We start from the raw sequence: 16,242 nt of genomic DNA, 5'->3' as shown, positions 1-16,242 counted from the left end.
CTGTGGAAATCAGTATGGAGATACCTCAAAGAACTAGGACTACAGGTCCCATTTGACCCAGCTCTTCCCCTCCTGGGTATCTTCCTCAAAGATTTAAAAGAATCATACCACAGCGATATATGTGCACCTATGTTTATAGCAGCACAGTTTTGTAATAGCTAAAGCTTGGAAACAGCCCAAGTGTCCCTCAACTGGAAACTGGATAAAGAAGATGTGGTTTTTTTAATAAAATGGAGTACTACTCAGCCATAAAGAACAAGAAACTAGAGACATTTATAGCTGAATGGATGCATATTGAGGCCATACTCTAAAGTGAAATAAATAGGACACACGTGTAAATACCGAATCGTTTCTCTAGTGCGAGAAACTGAAAGTGTAACTAAGGATTAAAATGATTAAAATGAATAATTGATAATTTGAAATATTAGAAGGTACAAAGGTGTAGGGGTGGTAGGAGGGGAAGGGGAAAGGAAAGAAGGGAAAGGAAAAATTATGAGAAAAGAAAAAAATGGAAACAAAAGCTATGTAAATAGGGAAGGGTGGAAGGGGTGAAGGGCGCACATATAATGGGGAAAAAAATAAGAACCAAGATACATCATGTACAGGTACAAGCACCCAATGATAAATGTAAATGTATTGTATACTTAAAATGTGCCAATAAAAGAATTAAAAAAAAAAACAACAAAGTTAGGTGGGACAATTTGCCTGGGTGTGCATAATAACAAATCTTTGCACGTGACTTGAGAATATCATGCATTCATTTTCTATTGCCATGTAACTAATGAACACAAACCTAGTGACTTATAACCATTTATTGTTTCAATGTCCATAGGTGAGATATCTCAGCTTGGCAAATAAATATAGGTCAGGCTCCTGAGAGGCTGAAATCATGGTGCCATCAGGCTGTGCTCTTTCTAGAGCTCCTGTTCCAAGCTCATGTGATAATTGGTAGAACTTAGCTCCTTGACATGATACAACTGAGGGTCCTCTTTTCTTGTCAGCTGTTGTTGGTGGGACCACTGTCCACTTCTAGAGGCCAGTCTTAGCTCCTGGAGACCACTCTCAGATCCTTACCATATGCTCCTCAGTCTTTAGACCCTTCCACAGAATTGTAGCTTACTCCTTCCAGCCAACAGGAGGATCTCTCTGATGTCAGGTAGGACCCATCCTCTCTTGTTAAAGTCTCCTTTAATTCAGTCAGACTCTCCCAGTGTAACTCTCTATTGACTGACTCCAAGTCAACCAAGAGCTAGTTAGTAGTCCAATCTTATTCACAGGTTTCTCTTACACACAGGAAGAGTGGAGGGGAATATAGGAGTATATTTTAGAAAGCAAAATACTTAGGAGCTAAAAGAGAATTTTACATGCCAGGAGATCAGTAGGATGTTAGTACTGTGCTGTGGAAGTGTTAGATGTTAGAAGCTCCACAAAAGAGCTAAGGAGTTTGGTGACCAAGAATTTTTTAGTTGAGTAGGGAATGTAATGAGAACAAAAGAAGATGGTGCTGTTTATCAGAACCCTAAAGATATGAATAAGGTTGTTTCACTGGTATGTAAAAATTGATAAGTTTTAGAATATGGCTGGTAACTTGGTTGTATGAGCTCTGATCAAGCAGTAGTGATTACCTGGAAGGTGTGAGGCCATTTTGGGGCATAGAAGGCAGCAGTGCTGGAATCTATTAGGGTGCTGATGGTGATGAGTTGTAGAACCAGAGCTGTGGACCAGCCACCTTGGCACTTAAGAAAAGAATTCAGACTTTGTCCCTCTGGAAAGGAAAATGACAAGTGTGTTTTCCACGATTCTGTGGTTTAATCCATCATCTTACAAAGCTGATCAAAATAGCAAACATTAATAATATTTCAAGCCTTTTTCAAATGTCAGGAGCTAGAATAAAATACAAATAAATTAATCCACTGGGAGCCTTTTCTATTCGTTCCACTTTCCCAGTAAAAATACAGCACCAAAACTTGGGAATTTCTAACAATCCCATGCAAACACAAGAGGACAGTTCTGCTCAATGAAGAACTCAAGTAGATTTGCTTTGCCTCTCATGATGCATGCCAAGGTTGCATAGCAATGTGTATGAGTTGGTAACAAGAGAGCTCATCTTCTTGTGAAAGTTTGAGTCCCAGAGAGAACCAAAAGCAAGATCATCATGGAGGGGAGGGTGCCGTGATGGTACAGAACACACTTGCCTATACTCTCTACTGCTTGGGCTACCCGACTGCCTCCCACATGCTATGGGAGCAGCTTTATGTCCTCTGACTCAAGGTCAAGGGCAAAAACCCAATAATGTTCATAGGCATTGTTTCCTCTGTGCCCAAAAGATCTGCTGCCCTGGGTACTTATTATTCAAAGAGAATGCTTGAAATCCCAGGTTGATTTTTTGCTTTGTCCTTCAGTGAGTGTAGAAGAGTAGATGACTGCCTGGCCTCCAAGACTGTCTCCCTCCTCCAGTGAGATGGAATTAGCACACCGTCTGCCATGGATGTCAGACTTCCTGTGACTTCTATTGGTTGAGGGATGTTAATGGGTATGACAGGATCAGAAGTTGAAACTGTGGGTGATCAAGTTGTCCCTCTGACACAACTGCTGCCATGAAAAGAGCTTGTGCAGACTGGCCACTGGACTTGAACCTACCCTGCAGCTGGGACTCAAAACTACTGGAGCCCATTTGGGATCAGGAAAACTGCCCCAGCCAACAGATGTGTAAGCAAGAACAAATGGCGTTGGGTTTTGGAGTGGTTTCTTAACGCAGTCATGGTGGTGACAGCTGGTGGATAGGTCTGAGGCTTTGGGCTGCTCACTTTTTTGGTATCTCAGTTTCCTCATACAGCAGAAAGAGGCAATAGTGGTATTTTCCTCATTGGGTTCTTGTGAGGATCAACGGAGACCAGGCATGGGTTTATCCTAGTGACTGACACAGAACAAGCAGTTAACAAGCACTTGTCATTATCATTGTTGAAAGCTTGGACTCTGGATCCAGTTTTTTTTGGATTCAAGTCCTAGCTTTGGCGCTGTGTAAACATTTGCTATGTGTTGATGCACACAGCCAAGTGTGGGAGTAATTTTGAAACCAAGGTCACATCTGCTCTAGCAGAGGAACCTAGACCTGGACCTCCCTATTCGGTTATTTATGACTGCCACCACTTGTCACTAGGGTCCTTGTGTGCACAAGGAATCATGCTCAGAACACAGACCTACATGGTCTCTGACCTTAATGGGGCAGGCAAGGTAGGAGGGCTGCAAGACATGAGAGAGGTGGGAGGGGGTTCCAGAGATGAGAAGAGGTGCTCAGGAGGGGCACAGATCTGGGGCTCCCTCAGCAGCCAGGTTGAAGGTGAGGCTTCCAGAGCCAAGCTGCTTTCTCTGAAGCTGTGAGTGAGAGAGATTGAGGACCACTAACACTGGTGAAAGTTCGTCTCTGAGGGAGAGCAAGACTCAGCAGCAGCCCAATGAGGCAGAGAGGGAATGGAGCTTGGAGAACAGAGCTGAGAAGTCAGTCAGACAAAGCCAGGGTCCCTAAGAGAGTGTCGAGAGGGTAGTCCGGGCTGAGTGTGTGAATAACCTCAAGGCTGGACATTTGTACGTAGGAAGAGCTCAGTGTAGCAAGTAAGAGCATAGACAGTGCCAGTTTGCCTTGTGTGTAAGCTCTGACTCTGGAACTTACTGGCTGTGTGATCTTGGGCAAGTTACAGAACATCTCTGCATCTTTTTTTCCCAAGAGATATTAGGAAAAGACGGATATAATACAACATGATACAGCTTACCTTATCAGGTCTTCCTGAGGATTAAAAGCATAAAACATGTAACATAGTATGGACTACAGTCGTGTCCACTATTACTACTGATATTACAGGCTCACAAACCTATACCTGAATCCCTTGAGCCAAATATGTTTTATAATTCAGAGTTGCTTAGCTTTTAGAAAAGCAATGTGATACACATATCGTTTATATATAAAATCTCAGCAGGATATGAGACTGCCTTCTGTAACCAAATACATGAAGATTTATGCAGTGAAATGTATGAATATTTAGATCAAATAAAAACTATAAATAGCAATATCTCAGGTTAGGTCAGGTTTTGTTACCACATAACAGAAAAAACTCAAAAAAGCAAAACAATGAAAATAGAAACAAAACCCCTAGAATTTCTGGAGCGTTGAGGATTTGGTAAATGTGTACAGTGCATTATTTTATTCCTAGCTGTGATTGGAGGTTGCAATGAATGTGTCAGGCCAGGAACAAGGGGCAAGAAAGGTCTTCTCCAGCCCAGCTGGGCAGGAAAGGCTGGATGTGGGAGACAGGTGTGGAGCTGAAACTCTCAGGGTTGACAAGGCCTCAACGGCAAGGCTCAGGTGACAGTACGAAGTGGTGACAATGGGCAGGAAAAGGAGCCCAAGTGGAGCTGATAAGAAACTGTCAAGATGTAAACTGGCACTGGATTGGAAAGTGCTCTGAATGCCAGGACAAAAATACTGGTTTTGTATAGAATGTGAGAGAGTGGTTACATTAGGATTGAAGTTAGCATCTTGGGCAATTTTTGCCTCTGGCACAGAGCTGGATTCGCCCTTTGGAGAGAAATGGTCTGGAGTTCTGTCTCCATGCAAGTGGACAGGCACCTTACTCTAGAAAGCATTGGATATCACCTCTGAAATCTTCCTCAGCAGTGCCATCTCTACCGAGACATATCCTGCTCATCATCACTGACACAGAAGCCCCCACTCATGCCTCCTCAGCACTCACATGCAGCCAGAGGATGATGTCACTGAGGACATCTGCAGATCTCTGTCAGTGAGCTTCTTCCCAGCACTGGTGTGCCCTGGCCATGTGCACAGAGTGAGCTGGAAATGCAAAGTGGTAAGGTCCTTAGAAGCAAGTATAGCCAATGATGGACAAGACACGGGGGATAAATACCGCAGTTCCCTTACCCTTTGTTTGGAATGATACACAGGCACACTCTGGTCTTTCTGAACATTTCCCAGGGAGAATGGATCCCAGATAGCCTCAGGAGTACCACTCAATGTAGCCTTGTTGGCTGCCTGCTCTTTTGGTCTCTCCTTACCCTGTATCCATGCATCTTGGGGTCAACTCCCAAAAAACTAATTGTCCTTGAATCTTTGACTCAGTGTTTGCTTCTGCAGGAACACAAACTGAGTCACCTTGGTCACATGGGTGGTCTCCTCCTTAACCAGACCCATCCACTCCTTATTTCCTGGTTTCCTCCAGAAGATGCCAAGCTCATTGCAGCAATTTTTAATTCATCCATGAATCTTCATGGTGTTCTACAAAGGGCAGGCATTCCATATATGTTCTAGGGGCTGACTTGGGAAACTGGGTAAGGTCTAATTATTTGCAAGAGCCAAAGGTCACCAATGACTTCAAGAGTTAAAACTTAGCTGCTGTAGATATCATTGACTCTGCCACTTACAAGCTTAAAAATCTAGAGCAAGTCATATAATGTATCTAAGACTCGGTCTCTACGTTTGTGAATTGAGGATAATAAAATTTGTCCCATAGATTTGTTGTATATATTAAATGAGAATTTAACGCATGTAAAGCAGCCACTTTATTTACTTTATTTCATTTTTTTCTTTGTGTCAGTCATGTACTCATATCCATTTTTTCCCAAATATTCTAATTTCTTCCTCCCTCTGTCCATAACCAATTCCTCATAGTCATGTTTTTGAGTAGCTCTTACCCACTTATTAAAATGAGGTCAAGGCCATGTGTATTAGTCAGTGCTCACTAGAGAAACAGATCTAATATAAGATATATAAATAGATAAGGATTTAAAAGGTAGGCTTACAGTGGCTCCATGCAGAGCCAGGTGTGGAAGAGTGCAAAATGCTAGAAAGATTGGATCCAAAGAATCCAGTTAAAGGTCAAAGGCCTGGAGCTCCCTGCAGCGTGTTGTGTAAGTCCACATCAGAAAGTTGAAGGGTCTTCTGTGGAAGGCTGAAGAGTCTTTGCTGGGAGACTGAACGGTCTGTGCTGGGAGAATGAAGAGTCTGTGCTGGATGTCCAAGGTGAAGGTGAAGACCAGAGCTCCTCCAAAGAAACAGCTGTGAGATTTCGTCCTTCATTCCCTGTTTTCTTCCATTCAGGCTACATGCTTATTTATGTTGGTGCCACTCATATCCATAGTGGGTCTTCTATCTTCAGTAAATCCTTTCAGCCACATCCTGAACTGTGCTAATCTAATCAGTTGGGTATTTCTTTTCTTTTCTTTCTTTTTGGTACCAGGGATCGAACTCAGGACCTTGGGCTTGCAAGGCAGGCATGGTGCCACTGAGCTAAATCCCTGGCCCTGTTGGGCATTTCTTATTCAAGTTGACACAATAGTTAACTATCATACCATGCGCATATGATCTTCTATTTCCCATCCTCTAAGTAGAAAATCTCCATTGTTACATTAAGATCATTGACATTTTTTTCCATTTTTCATCACCAGTCCCCAGTATAGACTTATCCACACAGATAAGCAATCTTATTCTTTACAATGTATTTTCTCAGGTACGTTTCCCTCTACTACAATTGCCATGTGGACAGCAACTAAGTTCCACACATTTGACTGAGAAAACACGTATGGCAACATAAGGTAAAAAGATTCCTAAGGTTGCCTATGAGAATTAGGTCTTTTCCCTCTGTTAACACCATCAGACATTTCCTAAGATATCATGGCACATGCTACTCTGGGCTAACTCTTTGTATATTTGGAATAATTCAAGAAAAGTTCATGTCCATGTGGTTTATCAAGATCATACCATGGAGCAGACAAACTTAAAGCAAATGCCACAGTCAAGCAATATGTAGTACTCATGTAGTGTGCATGTATGTGTGTGTGTGTGTGTGTGTGTGTGTGCATGTGTACAGCATGCATCTTGTCTTTTTGAGTACATTCTTAAGGGGATGTGGAGACAGAGATAGTTTTGATAGAACAGAGTTAAGATCTTAGTTTCTACTTCTTTAGGTCCAGGAGAGAGCTTGGTCACACTGAACATCTCAGTTCCCTGTGAGTCTCAGCTTCCCTGCCTGTAGGAGGAAGTAAGAGTACATGCTTTCTGCAGGTTCATTTATAAAGGTTTTGGGCTTAGAAAGTTAAATGAGAGGTAATTCTGAATGCAGAAAAAAAAATGCACCATGTGGTTTCATATTTTTCCTTTTAAAACATCCACTGAAAAGTGACTTGTTAAAAGATGTCTGTGCTACTACTTCCATGGTGTTTTCTTTATGAATTGAGGTAAAGAGGAGGAATTTATTTGAAAGTCAAAAGATTACAGTATTTACAGGTCCACTGTATGTGCTAGTTTAAATTTGACATTTTGAATGGGGTAGAAACAAACGCATCAGAATTTGACCAAGGATACATTCATATGTCAGTTTAATGCTCCAGCTGTTTAATCAAAATATGAATAAAAGGTCTAAAGCTCAACAAGCAAAAATATCATAGTTGTGGGATTCGGTGTTTGCTTCCCCATTGTCAGCCAATTACTGTGTAATTTTTCCCTGTGACTGAATTGCTAACTGTTGGCAAATAATGAAAAGGCAATTACAGCCATGCTTTGTTCCTATTACTCCCTTCATTTTATTCCTGCTATAATTATTGTCAGAGCTGGAAGTTTACTGTACCATGGAAGCAGCACCAGGAAAGAAAATGGAATGGGCTGGTGCATGGAAAATTGCAAATGTCACAGCTACCTTCATCGGCACTGTTGGACTTCTGAGATTAAAAAATCAGAGGAGAAAGCTCTCCATGTGGGTTTTACAAATTCTCCACCTCAAGCTGTCGTGGTGACTGGGGATGCAAGGACGAGGGTGAGGGTGGGGGCAAGCAGGGAACCAGGCATGATGTTTGTTCTTTTTTCATGTGTGCAATTCCCAAAGGGCTGGGCATTTTCACCACAGCTTGCCTGAAACTGACTCGAGGAGCTCTTCCTTCAGCCTTTGCTCCTCATTAACGGTCTGCATGCTGTTTCCTAATGGGGAGTGGCATATAAATGATGCATTTTATGGGGTTTGATCTTTCTTCAGAGAGGAAATATGCCACATATGGACAGATGTCAGAAAAGGAAAATGACAATTGTGCCATTGCTTGGACCTATTTTTAGAAGTTGACTTTTACTGACCACATATAACATATCTTCCTTTTTTTCAACTTTGTGTTTATTCACTAGAAACTGTAAGATAAGACCAAAGAGATAAATACATTGCTGATCTGTTTGTCTTTTTTTAAGTCAACATTGATCACTTTCTGTCTTCAAGATACTAGATGTGACCCTGAAGAATTAAAGATAAATGAGACATGGTCCTTACCCATAAAGGCATAGTTTTGAGGCATTTTCACATCTAAGTAAATGTATCTTTGCATGGAAAACAACTTAGAATAGTTAAAAGTGTGCAAAACTATATGTTTGGAGATATGAATTCAAATTCCAGCTCTAACATGTACTTGTTTTGTTTTGTTTTGTTTTGGTTCCAGGGATCAAACTTGGGACGTTGCACTTGTGAGGCAGGCGGCTGAACCACTTAGCCAAATCCCTGGCCCTACTTGCTATTTTTAAAATGGGCCAGTAAGATACTACTGTGTAACAACTACCTTTCCAACTCTTGATTTTGATGAAAATCCATATATGACTAAAACTTATGAACCTGAGGTTCCAATGGGACAATCTGCTCCAGGTTGGGCTTGGCTGGGGCATCATAGCTGATTGGCATTGTGCCACACGTGATTCATCTTCATCCTTGGCCTACCCGGGCTCTCCTTGTAACAATGTCTGGAGAGCAAGAGAACAAAAGAAACACACAGGTACATACACCAAGCAATTCCAAGCCTGTGTTATGATGTCTGCTAACACCACACTGGCCAAAGCAAATTAACACTGTCAGGCACAGAATCAAGGGTCAAGGGAATACACTCTACTTCTCAATGGGAGAAACTTCTGAGGTACATGACAAAGGGAATGAAACAAAAGTGAAAATTTTTAGGCCATTAATGCAATAGTTGTGCATATGTAAAACTGCCTCTCAATGTCTTTGTCTATAAAATGATAACTCACCTTACCTGCTTTAAGAGCTATTGGGAAGATCACAGGAAATAATGAACTTGAAAATACTTCAACAACTATTAAGAACAATAACTATATACATCTACTATTGTTATTACTACTTTGTACTTATTTTTTTTTACCAAAAATATGTTATGATTTTTTTCCAGGCCCCAGTAGAGAGTTTCTATAAACTTTAAATTTCTATATGATGAGGCATGAGGTATTTAATTTATCAGAGGAGCTAAAAACAGAAAATGGAAATTACATACTTGTAGAGTCTATTATTCTCCCTTGTTTTATTTGTAAAATAGGTCACTCCTCTAAGACCCTGATCTGATTTGAAGGCTCACAGAATCTCAAGGCTATTGTTCTTGATTCCTGTGGCAGCTAGCCATGAGATTCCCCTGGGTTTAAGATAGAAGAAGAAAACATTTACAGGCTAACACTAACTCTTTTGGCAACTACTATCCATGGGTTGTTTCCATAGCAAAAGGAAAGCAGATTAGGAGGGGTTGGGTGGTCATAAATAAATAAGCAAGGCTATACTGAAAAGGATAGGAGGAGGGCAGACTGGTAAGACTGAAGATGTGGGTATATTAAAAAAGGAAGAAAGTCCACAGTCAAGTCCAATTTGAATTATTACCATTTACTTACTGATTTATTTAATGCTTTTTTTCAGGTATGCAATAAATATGTTTAATAGTATAGATCAACAGGGGAAAAGAAATAAGCAGGAGCCAATATTTTGATTTTCATCCTTATCACTTTTACTAGGGTCCCTCTAACTTGATGTAAACTTACAATTTCCAAGGAAATTCTTATTCCACTCCCATTTTATCATAAATAAATTGAATAGTTTTTCTGTTTGTATGATAAAACAGGAAAGACTGTTACATTTGAATGGAAAAAGCTCTCCGTTTGTGATCAATGTCACACAAAATCACATTCCCATCAGAAAACACAAACATCAACATTACAAAACTAAAAATGCACAGGAGATCAATACCATTAAATAAATATGCAAGCTACCTCAGTCTCCCCCCAAAAGGACCAATACTTCAAAAAACCATAAAGAAAATCCCTGTCCATTTCCAAGGAACCCAAGCAGAAGAGACACCAAGATGCTATGCGTGCTATTTTACCCCTCCCCTGGCACTTCACTACTTAGAAAACTGCCTGCTCTCCACAAAGACTGAAAATGGGCCTCATTTCTTCTTGGGGGAGAACAAAATCACTGACACCCTTGTGCAATATCCCCTGTTTCTCAGGAACCCTGGCTCTATATACCTAGTTCTGCTTCCAAAGCCTCTTTATAAAGTTCTGGGTAAGACTTGGGTTGTGTTCAATTAAGATGGGCCATATGAACTAGGAGTTTCATCTTGCTGGTTTCAGCGTGGGCCCTTGGACCCTACAGGAACTCATAGCAAGAAGGATCACTGTTAGGAATCTGCTGGTACGTCAGGTACTCTTCCCCTACTAAATCCTCAGTGATGAATTTCCAGGCTTCCTCAAAATGAATATGCTCAGAGTGAGCTAACATGTCCCATCTTTTCACTTTTTCAGTCAGGTCCTCCTCACTGATATGGTTGCCCTCTATGAAGATTAGAGACAGGAGGAATATGATGATGTTGATTTTGAGAATGATTCTTTCATCATGTCATCTAGTATCCCACTGTATGTAAGACCCCAAATGGGGACTAGCTCATATGTGTTGCCAGAGTGATTCACTTTCCTGATTTTAGTGCCAAAGCCCAGATATATGGACTCACAGAGTTCCCAAAAGTTCAGAGGGAAGTTGTTATGGTAATCATGGGGCAGAACATGCAGCATTTCTTTCATGGTGACCTTCTCCTTCTTTTGATACTTGTGGAGCAGAAATGACACCAACTTACATAACGTGACATTTAGGAGCACATTTTGCAGGATGTGAGAGAAGTGTGTGTCCTGTGAAGAGCTTGAACCCTCACAGGACTGACTCCTTTGACTGGAAGCCATGAGGACAGTAAGAACTTGTTGAGGATCAGAAGCCTTCAAATCTCCAGTGCTGGAAAATAGAATGCTGAGCAATAGCAATTCAGCTGCTCCAAGAATCCAAACCTAGATTTTGAAAAATCACAACTGAGAATTCTCCACTGCACAATGCAAGTCTAGCAACAGAGGCAGGAATGGGTTATTGTCAGAGTCTCAACCTGGAACATGGCCTTCTCTCTCACCCTCAGCCTTTATTTAGCTTTTTAGAGTTCCTGCTTTCTTTCTTTTTGTAAATTCAGGTTATAGTATCTGATTGTGTTCTTCTGTAATATATAAAACTGCTAGCATAACATCTGGTACATAATATATATATATATAAATATATTTCTCATATATATTATATACACACCATATACATATATACCTGACACACACACACACACACACACACACACACACACACACACACACACACACAGCCAGTGTCTTTTGGAGATACCAGGCAGAGAGAGACTCATATAAGAACAATATAAAAAAGAAAAAGCCAAGTTTACTGGAGACTAAAGATGTGATTGTCATATGAAAATTAGCTAGTCAAATATAACTGTACATTTTGAAAATAACATATGATCAAAATTAGGATGTATCCCAGGAATATAAAAGATTCAATATCAGAAAAATTCAATACAATACAATTAACTACATTAAGGAATTGGTGGAGAACAATTGCATGACTAACTCAATAGAGATAGAAGTTTTTAATAACATTTTTCAAAAGGAGAGCAGAGAATTGCCACAATCTGATAGAGGGATGTAGAGCAAAATGCATTCTCAATTGAGCAACTTTACGTTTGATATAGAGAAAAATGCATTCTCAGTTGAGGAACTTTGGGTTTTTTTTTTTTTTTCAGAGACAAGTATAAGTCAACAGGCTTTTACATTAGCAATAACAAACTAGAAAATAGTAATAAAAGATAAGACAATACTTATGATAGCAAGTAAAAATACAAGACACTATGAATGCAAAAGATTTCTAAGAAAAAGAAAAAGTAAAAACATTTGTAAAGGGCATTAAAGCAAACCTGAATTCAGGAAGAGATATACCATGTTCATGGATGGAATAGATGAACCATATAAAGATATATATTCTCAAATCAGCCCATATATTTTCAATTCAACTTCTATCAACAACTGAGCCAGATTTTGCATTTTATTGCTATCTAACAGAAATAACATCACCAATGAGGGGAGAAAATACAGATAGTTTGATAAATGGAAAAACTGACTCATAATATGGAGAAAAAGTTGGATCACAGCCTTAAATCATATATAAAAATATGAGCACCTGATTAATTAGGTAAATTAAAGACAGATATATGAATAGTAAAACTTAAGAAATACAATAAATGAGATGAAAGTTTTTATTACCTAAGAGTAAATAATGATTACTTAGTTGAGACCCAAATAAATAAATGATGTTGGTGGTTGGGGGGGCAATTGAAAGGATATAAATAAGTATTTCCTAGTAGAGGGAACAAGAATAACTAGAAAATATATTATTTACTAGTAATCAGAGAAATAAAAACCAAAAGAATACCACAGGTGGTATTTTATATTGATAAAATTGGAGAAAAAATAGACAACCAGATAACACTAAGTGATAGTGAAAATGTTAGGAAGCAGAAAATATTTCTCATGCATTACTGGTGAGAGTTTGACTGTGGCAACTATCCTGGAGAGGATTCTGGCAGTGAAATTAAATCCATACCAATTCTAGGATCCTAAGCACCCCCTCTGTGTGTGCACTCTGGAGATATCCTCCTAATGCTTGTAGGGAGACACAAGTGAAGCCTGTCTGAAAGCATTGCTTGAATTGGCACAATTGGATATACTGTGTGTAGTCTAAGTGCTTATGACAATGTTCCATTCATCTTACACTTGGGGGGATACACTGAGCTACAAAATAGCCAGGTCTTTTTCTTCTTCAATTGCAGTCTTTTATTTAATTTGTATGATTCTCATCAGTAACATTTCAAAGAACACAATATATGCCCCTGCCTATTTCCACAGAGGATGTTGATCATCTAACCAAGCCAAAGATGGAGATGACTACACTGATTTTTAAATGTGATGCCCTCAGGGATATTAAAGTGTGTGGAGAAAACTGTTTTTGTATTCAATGACCATAGGCTCCTATGCCTCCTATAATTTTTGTCATCTAATAAGCCCTTGCTGTGCCTCTATAGGTATCTTTCTTCTACTTTACTTAAGAAGTACCACACCAAAGAGTATTTAGTAATGTCACAGAGTAAGCATAAATAGCATGGCCACTCTTAGTGTTGCTCCTCTATGAGCAAAAGGCTTTTGGAGGTTCAGTTTGATTTTTATTTTCAGCCAGTTGACTATGTGCTAGAGAGAGGAGTTTATATAACTTGGGAAGAGTATCCTTTATCCAATGTTCTTGGAACTAAAGTGTTTCAGATTTTAGAGCTTTTGGGATTTTTTAATATATGCATAGAATTTATTAGTTGAGCATCGATAACTTGAAAGTCCAAAATTTGAAGTGATCCAAAATATTACACTTTGTGACTGTACTAGTCTGCCCCAGCCCAGATCTATCTTTGCACTTCTTTGCTTTATTTGTATCTTGGAAGACTGATGCCTAAGATCATCTAGATTCTCCTACCAGCTGCATTTCATTTGAATTTAATGAAAGGGTGGTACTATAAGAATTTTAGAGGAAAAGAGGAAAGAGAAGTTGAAGTTAGGATCTCTATTCTTCTCTTTTCTAAGCCACAATACCTAGCAGAGACTTCCACCCTCCGTGACCACAGGAGGCCTCCCAGGTGGCCTCTTCTCCAAGGCTCTAGGTCTCATTGGCTCTGATAATACTATTTCTTCCCTCTGTCCCTTTAAGCTTCTGAGTAGTAAAAGCCTCCTGCTGTTTCTAGTATCTGAGTGCTCCATTGTCCCTTCTTCATTCTTTGATGCTACCCACAACTTTGACATTATTCCTCCACTGGATTCTGAGTCATTCAAGTGGGTTCTGTCTCTTGATAGGCTCTAGATGAATCATTCACTCATTCATTCTACACTGGGAACACAGGAGTGAACAAGGTGAATATTGTCCTTGTGTTCATGCAGCTTAACTGTAGTTAAGGAAGATAAACCCTGAGTAAGCAGTTGTATGATGAGCATTTTAAAGAGGGAATGTAGGTACCTTTGTGGGTATGTAATTTCCAGGTAGAAAAATGCAGCAACCTATATATGCAAATAAAATAAAAACACTCACAGTTTTGTGCTGCCTTGGTTCACCATAGAGTTTCCATCTTCCAGGTCCAAAATGAATTCAGGGAAATGACAATCCCAATTTCCCAAGCATTCTCATCTGGAGCCCCTGAGAGGTGTCACGTAGGTCTAAATGTGACAGGAGGAAGAAGAAAGGCCACACCTGCCCAAAAGGAGGAGGGGACCCCAACTTATGTTGAAACTAGAGAATGCCTTCAAATTTCCCCAATCCAAATTAGATGTCATTAGGTTCTTCCAAACACTTCCTATGATTTCTTCCCTGCTCCCAAGAGAACACTCCATGTAACATGAAATAATAACACTAAATCTAAAGGTAAAAGGAAAGACATCATTACCAGATTAATACATCGTGAAAAAATTCACATTTCTGATAGATACTTAACAGTGCATTGGTGATTAAATTAATTGTACGTGGCGAACAGAAAGATAGCTCTTTAATGCATGTTAAATATTAACAGTTGGAGATAATAGAAGTCTACATGTCTCCTCTTTGCAGCTTTCTTTGTCAGTGAAATGTACTTTTGTGTGAAAGAAAGAGATAGTTTGGAATGTGATCATCTTACTCAATGAAGGCCAGCATGACTGCCCACAATACCAGAGCCACCAGCAATCAGCCTAATCATAAATGACCGGAACCAAATGGATTCAGGCAGCCATGCTGACTACTGAGTTAGAAAGTTTTATATATCAAGAGTCTGAATGCCAACTAAATCAAAACCTTCCCAGGCAAATCAAAGGGTCGGCAGCCTCCTCCATGCTTCTGCCAAAGGCTCTGTTGCACTATTTGTTCCCAGTGCAGTGGCTGCTGTGTCTAAGTCTAGCCTCATCTTGAATCATCCATACATGTTCTATTACCCTCAGAAAGGCAGCCCATCACCTTTCCATTAAGAACATGGTGTGTGTGTGTATGGGGGGGGCGTGCTAAAAGGAAGCAAAACAAACTGATTGATTGCAAAGCCAGCTATGATGTCAGCATGAATTAATGTTTCCCACAGGCATGCTAATCAGCTCCATGACATAATAATGAACGGCTTCTATTACACCAGTGGGACTTCAAAGTTATGCCAAAGATAACAGAGCACAACACTTGAAGCCCCAGGAAACTTCCACCATGCTTTCAGATGTTTTATAAAGTTACCGATCTTTTCATTGCTGGGGAAACAAAAAAAAAAAAGCCAAAAGGAAACAGAATATTGAATTTGGGATGAATCAGGTTTGGAAAGTGATTTCATTACAATTCCAAATGTTCAAAGAGATAGGGGTAATTAAAAAGCGGCAAGTGGTGCTTGTGTAAAACCAACTTTTTAGCAAACTTGTATCAAGCAGGCAGATGGGCACACTTTCCAATTTGAAGAAAATAAAAATTGAAGTCCATATAAATGGTGGACAAATGAAAAAAGGAACTGACAAAAAGAATGTAAGTCCAAGGGTTGTTTCTCTGCTCTGACCTGTACTAGGTGTTTGTCTTTCAGCCAATTATTTAGAATAACTGAGGCTTAGTTCTTTATCTATAAAATGGAAATAATAATACGTACCTCCACGGTAGAGTTGGGGGTGCTAAATCAAGGAAGATAGGCATAGCCCTGTGTCAAATGCTTCTATGACTATTAATATCCCAAAACATGGTATTATTGAATACTATTCCATTACTAGTGACACTTTTCACAGCATGTGTGTATGCTGTCTTAAGAGAGTCACAAATACTACCCTTTTAGATGCTCCTGATCCAATGTGTTAGGTACTGTGGGCCTAATTTACAGATGTTGAAACTGAGGTACAGAGATGCTTAAACTATTTGCCTATAATCACACAGACAGGAAATAACAGGGCTGAAATTGGAACCCATACCATCCAACCCTGGTCTGTATTCTCAGCTACTGCTCTCTCTACACATATACCCAGGGAGGTCA

At 39.8% G+C, this 16,242-nt stretch overlaps 1 pseudogene; it reads right to left on the bottom strand.

Moving 5' to 3' along the window:
- Window positions 1-10,331: 10,331 nt before the first annotated feature.
- Window positions 10,332-11,047, bottom strand: LOC147830679 (melanoma-associated antigen 10-like; annotated as a pseudogene).
- Between the last annotated feature and the right edge of the window lie 5,195 nt (window positions 11,048-16,242).

The sequence above is a fragment of the Heterocephalus glaber genome, unplaced genomic scaffold (assembly GCF_053883595.1).
Source record: "Heterocephalus glaber isolate CG9 unplaced genomic scaffold, H.glaber_assembly_v1.0 deba00000071, whole genome shotgun sequence".
Classification (NCBI taxonomy): domain Eukaryota; kingdom Metazoa; phylum Chordata; class Mammalia; order Rodentia; family Bathyergidae; genus Heterocephalus; species Heterocephalus glaber.
Note: the sequence above shows the minus strand (reverse complement) of the source record. Positions and strands in the feature narration are given on the sequence as shown.